Source organism: Camelus bactrianus, chromosome 5 (genome assembly GCF_048773025.1).
Source record: "Camelus bactrianus isolate YW-2024 breed Bactrian camel chromosome 5, ASM4877302v1, whole genome shotgun sequence".
Classification (NCBI taxonomy): Eukaryota; Metazoa; Chordata; class Mammalia; order Artiodactyla; family Camelidae; genus Camelus; species Camelus bactrianus.
Window position 1 is genome coordinate 102208715 of NC_133543.1, and position 8637 is coordinate 102217351.

The window sequence follows — 8637 nt, forward strand, 5'->3', positions numbered from 1 at the left end:
TGCTATTCATCAAGGGGATAGTTCGCCTTATAAAGTGGGTGTAAGATTTGTTTTACTAGAGATATTCAATATAATCTTTACAATTTAGTTTAATTTTTATGTAGAACTTGTTCTAAGAAGACGTAGTTTGAAAATAGAGAGCCATGTATAATAAGACTAAAAACAGCGATTTTCTGTGTTACTGCTCTGCTTTTCGTTACCTGGATGAAACAACATTTTTAAGAGTGGAGGAAAGACACAACAGCCTAGTCTCAAGGAAGTCCTAGCCTAACGGAGTGCCTGAAGTGATGGTCCCTGCTTTGGTTATTTAATAAATAAAGAGACCTTCATCTGAGATGCGGCAGCAATTATCATGCACTAAAATGTTTAATTCATTAATTAAAAATTTAAAAAATTTTACTTAGGAGGTTGAGGAATGATGACTGACAAAAAATAATATGTTATGAATACATGAAACAACTTCAGTGGAGGGGATGCAGGCCAAAGGTGCTGATCTAAGTAACGCTGGAAATGAGCGGCGTCTGCATGACTGAAGGCAAAGGGAATCACACAGAAGCATGTGCTCTGTTGATAAAGCTACTTCCAGAGGGACGCAGGCTGACAGTTCTGACACAGCCGCCACGTGCCCATGGCAGAGCTGAGCAATTAAGTGGATGGCTGGCAGGTGATGGGAACCAGGGTTTTCACTGTCGGAATGGGAATTCACAGATAAGGAAAGGAGGCTGCAGTGATCCACGGGGAGGCATCAGTGTGAACTCCCGTTTCGTCTACTGTGGATACAGGTATTTACATATGGGATTGTTTACTGAGGTGTATATACACATCAGGTTGGAAAGCACACATATGTTCCTTTGCTGTCAGATGAGAGGGCCTGACAGACGTGACACCCTGTAGCGATGAGCACTCAGATCTTAGCTTATTATACAACTTTCCAGTGAAAGGAACCAGGATTCCTTAGAGAAATGGCTGATTCAAGGGCTGGACCAGAAACATACAAGATAAGCTTGGTGTATCTCATAGTGCCAGAAATAAGGAAGTGCTCAAACATGGGGGTGGGGGGAACACCACACTGATGGGAGTATGTCAGAAAAGCACAGAGCCAATCAAACGAGCTTCCAATGGCCGAAACTAGAACAATTTGAGTGAAAAAATCAAGCAGGATTGCTTAGAATCCAAAGTAGAAAACAAATTCCCATGACTTCATAATGATACACATTGAATAAATTAACAACTGGAGTCGATGAGGGATGCAAATCTCCCATGTAGCAGAATTCTAAATAACGTATGCAGGTATTCTGCCCCCAAGGACATGGCCTGTAACTCCTCGCTCCTGAAGTGTGGGCTGATACAGTGACTTCCTTCCGAGGGAAGAAATGTACAAGGGAGAAAGAGGAATGTTACGGTGGAGACCTGATAAACACGGCCTCAACCAGATGATCAGGTCAGCAGCAGCCATTCACCACGTTGATGGTACGCATCCTCAGTATGATGTGATGAAAATGACACTCTGCTTCTGGGGTCTTCCTCTCAATAAGCCGTAATCCCAGGTTTATCCTAAGAAAACCCTCAGATGAACTGCAATAGTAGAGCATCTTTCAAAATACCTGACCAGTACTCCTCAAAACTGTCAAGGTCATCAAAAACAAGGAATATCTAAAAACCTACTGTAGCGAAGAGAAGCCAAAGAAGGCCTGATGACTAAATGCAATGTGCTGCTTGGATGGGGTTCTGGAGCCAGAGAGGACATTGGGTTAAAACTGCGCAAATCTGAAGAAAGCTTAGACTTTAGTTAATAACAACATATCAGTATTGGTTCGTTCGTTGTAACAGATGCAGCCTAGAGTTGTAACATGTTAATAGTATGGGGGACCGGGTGTGCAGTCTCTGGAAATACTCTACACCCTCCACGTAATTTTTCTGTAGATCTGAAGCTGTTCTAAAAAGTGAAGTCTATTTGTTTTAATGAATTCCTGCACACCACAACGCAAAGTAATCTCAAATGCATTAGGTGAAGTGAAAGAAACCAGACTCAAAAGGCTGCATGCAATACGATTCCACTTGTATGGAATTCTGGAAGAGAAAAAAAACTGCAAGATCAGGCATCGTCGGGGGCTGGGAAGGGATGGAGACGTGGGGAAATTTGGGTGATTGTGTTGGCGGACACATGGGTAGATACGTTTGTCAAAAGGATCAGAGCTGCATAGTAAAACTGGTTTAATTTAGTGTATGTAAATGATACTTTATCTTTTTTTTCAATTTTTTATTGAAGTATAGTTGATTTGCAGTGTTGGTTTCAGGTGTACAGCAAAGTGATTCAGTTATACACATACATGCATATGTATTTTTTCTTTTCAGATTTTTTTCCATTATGTCATTACAAGAAACTGAATATTGTTCCTTGTACTTTAAATTTCTTAAGTGAATAATTTTTAATTTTTGAAAGATGCTTATTGTCATTTCCAGCAGGACCACTGGTGTGGTTGGCTTTGCGGCTTCATGCCTTCCAGGGTACACTTTCACTCCCGAGAAGAAGGATGCTCCTGTGCACAGTCATCTGTGAGCAATGAAGCTGTGATGTAATAACTCCCTTTTTGTGTCCAGGCAGTTCAGCCCTGCCTGTCTCAGGGAGGATCCAGGCCAAAAAACAGCTGGTGCAATGACACAACCAACAGGGTAACTCGAGGATGTTTCAGGGGCAACCAAGAGCGGATAGTGTAGGACCCCAGGGGCCATTCCCAGTAAGGCTTGAAGGGAGGAGTGGTCCCCAGAACCCAAGACAGTTAGGAAATGATGCCTCATAGGAGCTATGATCACTGGTGACAAGATGTAGCCCAGCCAGGGAGACCTTCTGGGACGGGCGCCCGAAGCACAAACAGACACTCAGACTGCTCTCTTCTCTCAGCTTCCAGTTTCCTGCATGGAGCCCACGGTGGCCAAACCCTGCTGGAAGACAGAGGGCAAGGGGGCCTTTGATGGAGGTCACCAAGCTCTGCCCCTGACCCCAGGAGTGGGTCGCGGATGAGGAGAGATCCCTCATCCACTACAGCGTACGGGGAGCAAGAGGTTCTCGACCTTCTAGAACTCTCTAGAGTTTCCTCTGTCTCTCTCACACACACACACACACACTAACAGATACTTATCCCTCCAGAACTTCTGAATGTGAAAAGTCATGGGAAAAAGGCAGAGGGGCCCTGTGTCAGATTCTGCCTGAGTCTGGCAACATGAAGAAAGCAGGTTTTTTCCCTTCTTAGGAGAAAGGAAAAACGTTCTTATGCCCTGTCAAAAGGTTTAGAGGACATATAGCAGACAGGATTTTGTTTGTTTGTTTTTAAGCCATAGGACAGAGACGCACAGTTTTTACACGCAGTCTTCATGAGTTGGTGACTGAGGGACGGGTCCCGTCCATGGAAGGAAACGGAAGCTCTCTTCAGTTGGGGCAAAAATCATCAAGGGGTTTTCATAAAAGTCCCCAGCATCCTGAGGTGGGTCACAAGTCTTTCTCTTCTGCTTTGACATGTGGTGGGGGGAGGAGCAGGGGGCATGAGGAGAACAGACGGGGCTCTTCTGACCACTGTTGGTGGCCCCCGAGCCCTCCCGACCAGCAGAAGTGCACCCTCGGAGCCGCCCACCAGGCGCCTGGCCGTCGCGGGTGGCCCGGCGCTTGCAGACAGATGATGCGGAGCAGGCAAGTATGTGAAAGCGTGTCTTCAGCGGCGCGGTGCGATGCGCACTAAGGTCTGACTTTGCAAGTGGGTGGCTCCTCTCTCGCCCAATTACCAGGGTCGTCACTCTGCTTAACATTCTTCAGTGGCTTCAGGAAAATGCCAGTCTCCCAGCAAGGTAGCCCGCCTCCTGATAATCAGACCCTCGCCTGCGTCAGTGTTCGTGCCAAACCCTCCCTCACGGGCCCTTTCAGGCCAGCCGTCCCCCACGGCCATGGTCCACTTGACCGCCACCCGTCTCAGGCCCCCAGTCCCGCACCTCGTGTCCTCTCTGGCTGGACCCTGCCTGCTTCTGCTCCCTGCTCTGTTTATGCCTAAAAACTCCACTCAAGCCCGCACCCCGCCCCCAGGTTGGTCATGGACCTTGCACTGTGGGTCCACTCGGCTCTCCCCGGCCCAGACTGGCCCCGGGTGGAGAAGGGACTGTTTCTGAGTCCCCTTACACGCAGATGCTCAAGAAATGCTCGTCAGATTGCTGCATTGGTGACATATGGCCTCCTCTAAGGGAAAAATGATCTGGCAATAAGGAAAAGGCATGCATTATTAGATCAAAGGGTGGAGTCGTTCATGACTTGCTGGTTCGAAAGAGGAAAAACACACACACGCAGATAGAAGTCAAGGTTGCTAAGGCACCAAAATTCTATTTTCCAGTTTCACATGGGCCAAGTGTGAATTTCACTGCCATTAAGCAAAAGGAAGCTATTCGCCCTAGAGACTGCTTATCAGGCGCGTGCGTGCCGAATAAATGTGTCATTATAACACCTGATGAGGGTCAGACAGTGTGACTGAGTCGGCCTGGCACAGGCTCCTCGGTAATGAACGGTGAGGGCAGCCTGGCAGCGCCGTGCCAGTTTCCAGGAGCCGTTCTGTTCTTTTCTGGCGCTGCTCTTATGATGAGTTCCAGCCTTGCCGCTCATAACCCTGCCTGCCCCCCTCCGCACCCCCAGCCTGGCACCAGCCCCGGACCGTGCTCCCACACCAGAGGTTGCAGATGGTCCAGCTCTCATCGCACCATCTCTCTCCCTCCCGCGGGGCTGTGAGCTCCATGTTGCACAGCTCAGTGACCAGCCACACATGCTTTTCAAACAAATGAAGTGAATACATGAATGGAAAAGGGACAAAAGGAAAATGAGGGAATTGGTTCCAGATCGTCCTTTTGCCTCAGACAGCCCTGACATCCATCCCGAATTCTCTTTTTCCTTTTGCCATTCAGGCTTTGGAATCCTGAAGTCCTCCCCGTAGTAAGAAGTCGGGCAATGGCCATAAGCTAAACGTGTGCATTTCTGGAATCAACCGTCCAAGGTTTGACACTCCTCCCTCCAGTTGTCCAATCTCGGCTAAGTACCTAAAATCCCTCAAACTCAGTTTTCCCATCTGTAAAACGGAGCTATTAATAGGACCTACCTCATGAGGCCATGGTTCCCAAATTATGTGCCAAGGCACCCTGGGATACCGCAGCAAACTCACAAAGGCACCAGTGGAACTTTCCATCTTCAAGGAACCGTGGAAATGTCCGGATACAGCATGAACTCTTGACAGACGACCTTGATAGGCACTGATCACGATACCGCCACTCTTGGGTTGAGTAGCCATAACTGCCAAAAACTCTTTGGTGTTTCCTTTGTTCCAGGGACACCAGGAAAATCTACTGAGATGCTGAGGGTGCAGTAAACTGAGAAAGGGTGGGAATCCATGTCACAGGGTTGTGACAACTTTATGAGTATGTAATGCGTTGGTGACTTGTTAAGTGACCCCCCCAAACGCTGGCGATACTCGTTCTCAAGCCTGTCCTCTGGACAAGTTCCATCATGGAATCATACTGTTCGTCTAAATCATTGTTTAAATCATGAGCGAAACAAATCTTAAGCAACCAAATTATGAGTAATAATCTAAATTCCTTTATTTTCCCCAATTACAAATTGGGATGAGAAACTAGCTTGAGAAAAAAAGTCTACATGGGAGTGAGCAGGTGCTAGAGCTCCGCAGGGGCGCTGCTTCCAGGAAGTGGGACCCACGGATGTGACTAAGATCCTCACTGGGCCCAAACCCCCAGAAGAGAGTACATAATTCTTGAGCTTGCAACACTGGAAATTCACACCAAAAATAGACATCATTGGAGGAGAGATGATCTTGGAAACACATCTTAAACAGTAATTTGAATAATTCACTGGTTGTTATTAACCAAATGTCAAGCACTCTGCTTCTAAAGGCCTAAATGTACTGGAAACAGTTTATTTTGTTATCTCTATTTAGTTGTTTTTTGTTTTTTGGGTTTTTTTTGATGGATGACTTGTTTTTTTGTTTCCAAGGCATTCACCATTACATTCATTACTGTTTTTAAACCAAATGCCATGGCTTGGTTCACGATTAATAATATATAAACAGTATGTGTTTAAGTGGAAATCGCCATGTCAGTTTCACAAAAATAGCCCCCAAGGGTCTCCAGAGTCAGAAACTAGCTCTTGATTCTCAGGCACGAACAACAAGCGAGACATGTTGGTTTTTCCTTCCGGAGAAACTCCGAACCAGTTGCAACCTTGAGTCCATTTTTTTCAGTTGAGAGGCCAACCACACACTAAGTTACCCCGGAGTCCTGAATATTGCCAGAGCCCCTGACGGGCTCAGACAGGAGCGGGAAAAACCGGCCGCTAACACTTGCAGGATGCTGACAAGGCACTTTGGGATTCTGGCCGCTGAGTCTCTTTGGTTACCTGTGTTGTGGTGTCTTTTCCTTTCACATCCAAAACTATTCATCATGCTGGGAGCACCAGAGAATATGGGGAGAAATACCTTAGATTTAGTTTGAGTCTAAATTGACCTTCAATGGTTGGTGTTTCTCTCTCTCTTTTTTTTTTTAATTTGACACTTTTATTTTAGGCTGCAAAAACAAAAGCAAGCAAAGAAACAACAAAAAAAAACCTTGAAATAGGCTTCAAGTGATGTAAAGTCATCCTTTCCAGGGAAGCAGAAGGTAGACCACGGTAGGTTATCCTCAGGTCCACATACATCTTGCTTCACTGCTGCTGGTACTCTGCTGGGTTTTTGACCCTTCTCTGGGTCATAGTCTGGACCATTTTCCTCATCTCCCTCTTCTTGTCCTTCCTCACCTGACTCTTCACCTTCATCATCATCATCATCTTCAGTAGCTCCTCCACTAAAGTATAGCACTGAGCTTGGGGATACACACTCATATAAAAAGTGACCAATTTCAAAGTCAGCAGCAAGGTTAACATCCCCACCAGACCTCTACTCTCAGGGAGTTTGAGGGGGGAGATGCAAAAAAATTGAAGAAAGAGTCATCAGAAACTGTTTTGGTCACAGTACAAACTGCCCCTCATCCCCTGTGTTTCTGCTGCTTCTTAATGGTTTTTAAAGTGGCATTCTTCCTTTTTTCTAACCTACCTGGTACCCCATATATAACCCATAATTTCTGGTCCATCCAAAAAAAAGGAGCAGAATCATCTGGTTCTGACCTCATCCTATACGTCTTTGTCAACACTTCATTTGTGAAATAGTCATTGGGTTCAAAGTGAAATTCTAAGACAAAACTCGCAGGCTGGCCAGCATCTGAGAACCTCACTTTGGTATCTTTCAAGTGCTTCAGAATGGGTTCATCCCGTTCCTGAACCAGATCACTGAGCAAGTCAACATTCATAAAAACGGTCAACCAAAATTCAGGAATTCCCTTGGGGTCCTCTTCTCCTTCACCCTCTTTCTTGTCTTCAATCTTGGCCTTGGTACAACATGGCGGACATCAACAACAGAGAACAGGCCGAACTTGGTCAAGATTTGGATGATGCTGAAGAAGTAGAAGGAAAGAAACCGAAATCAAAGTGCATCCGCTGCCTGTTCAGATGATGCAAAATCCTCAGGTTCTTGCAGCCCTTCAAGGAAGACTTGATGGTCTGGTAGAGACATAACAGGATCCACTGAAAGCTTGCCTAGGGTAGTTAAAAGACGAGTGAATGCTCTCAAAAACTTCCACGTGAAATGCCTACAGACAGAAGCCAAATTCCGTGAGGAACTTCATGATCTTGAAAGAAAGTACACTGTTCTCTATCGGCCTCTATTTGATAAGCAATTTGAGATCACTAATGCAATTTATGAACCTATGGTTTGTGTTTCTGAATGTTCAAACACTGAAAAACTACCACTTCTTAATGGTAAAATCTAATCATGATGAGTATGTGTGCCAAGGACTTCAGAGGGCTTTTCCATCTAAAAACTTCTCAATTCCAGCCCTAACAATTGAGGGAGTTAAGCATGGTAATCTCTTTACCAGGAAGGGAGCCCATATCATCACATACTGGGGGTTCTAGCACCCCATTATCCTGAATTTTAATCCTAGAATCAGTTCTAACATTGTTGCCACTATGAAACCATTCGAAGTCATGCAAATCCCTCATGGAACCTGGATATCTTTGCTTTGTGACGTTGTCACCAGAACACGCAGAGTTGGAGGATGGGTATCCTGCCCTCCTCTTTTTCACTGCTGTGTTTCCACTTCCATTTCACACTCGAAAGATGCAACGTCCTGGAGCCCCACTTCACTGTTGGAAATTGTTAGCGAGGATAATGGTGATGAGATGTGGTGTGTGCAGGGCCATGCAGACCTGGATAGCTCAGTGCCTCCCACATGTGAGACAGAATGCCGTGTGTGTGTGTGTGTGTGTGCGCGCGCACGCGCGCGCTCTGAAGGGCAGAGAGGAGGAAGGGAAGTGAGACAACAGAGAATTCCCAGCAGACCCTGGAGTGTGTAAATAGTACCAGGTGCACAGCTCATGCTCAGTAAGCAACGGCGAAATTGCTAGATAAACCCTCAAGTGGTATTGCACGTTACAAAGCCATCCATTTAGCTCCATGTGCCTTGCTTCATTTAGTATTTACAACACTATGAAGGAAGTTAGTATCATCC

The 8637-nt window shown here is 45.9% G+C and overlaps 1 pseudogene; it reads right to left on the bottom strand.

Moving 5' to 3' along the window:
* Window positions 1–5530: 5530 nt before the first annotated feature.
* Window positions 5531–7476, bottom strand: LOC105063617 (nucleosome assembly protein 1-like 1 pseudogene; annotated as a pseudogene).
* Window positions 7477–8637: the final 1161 nt, after the last annotated feature.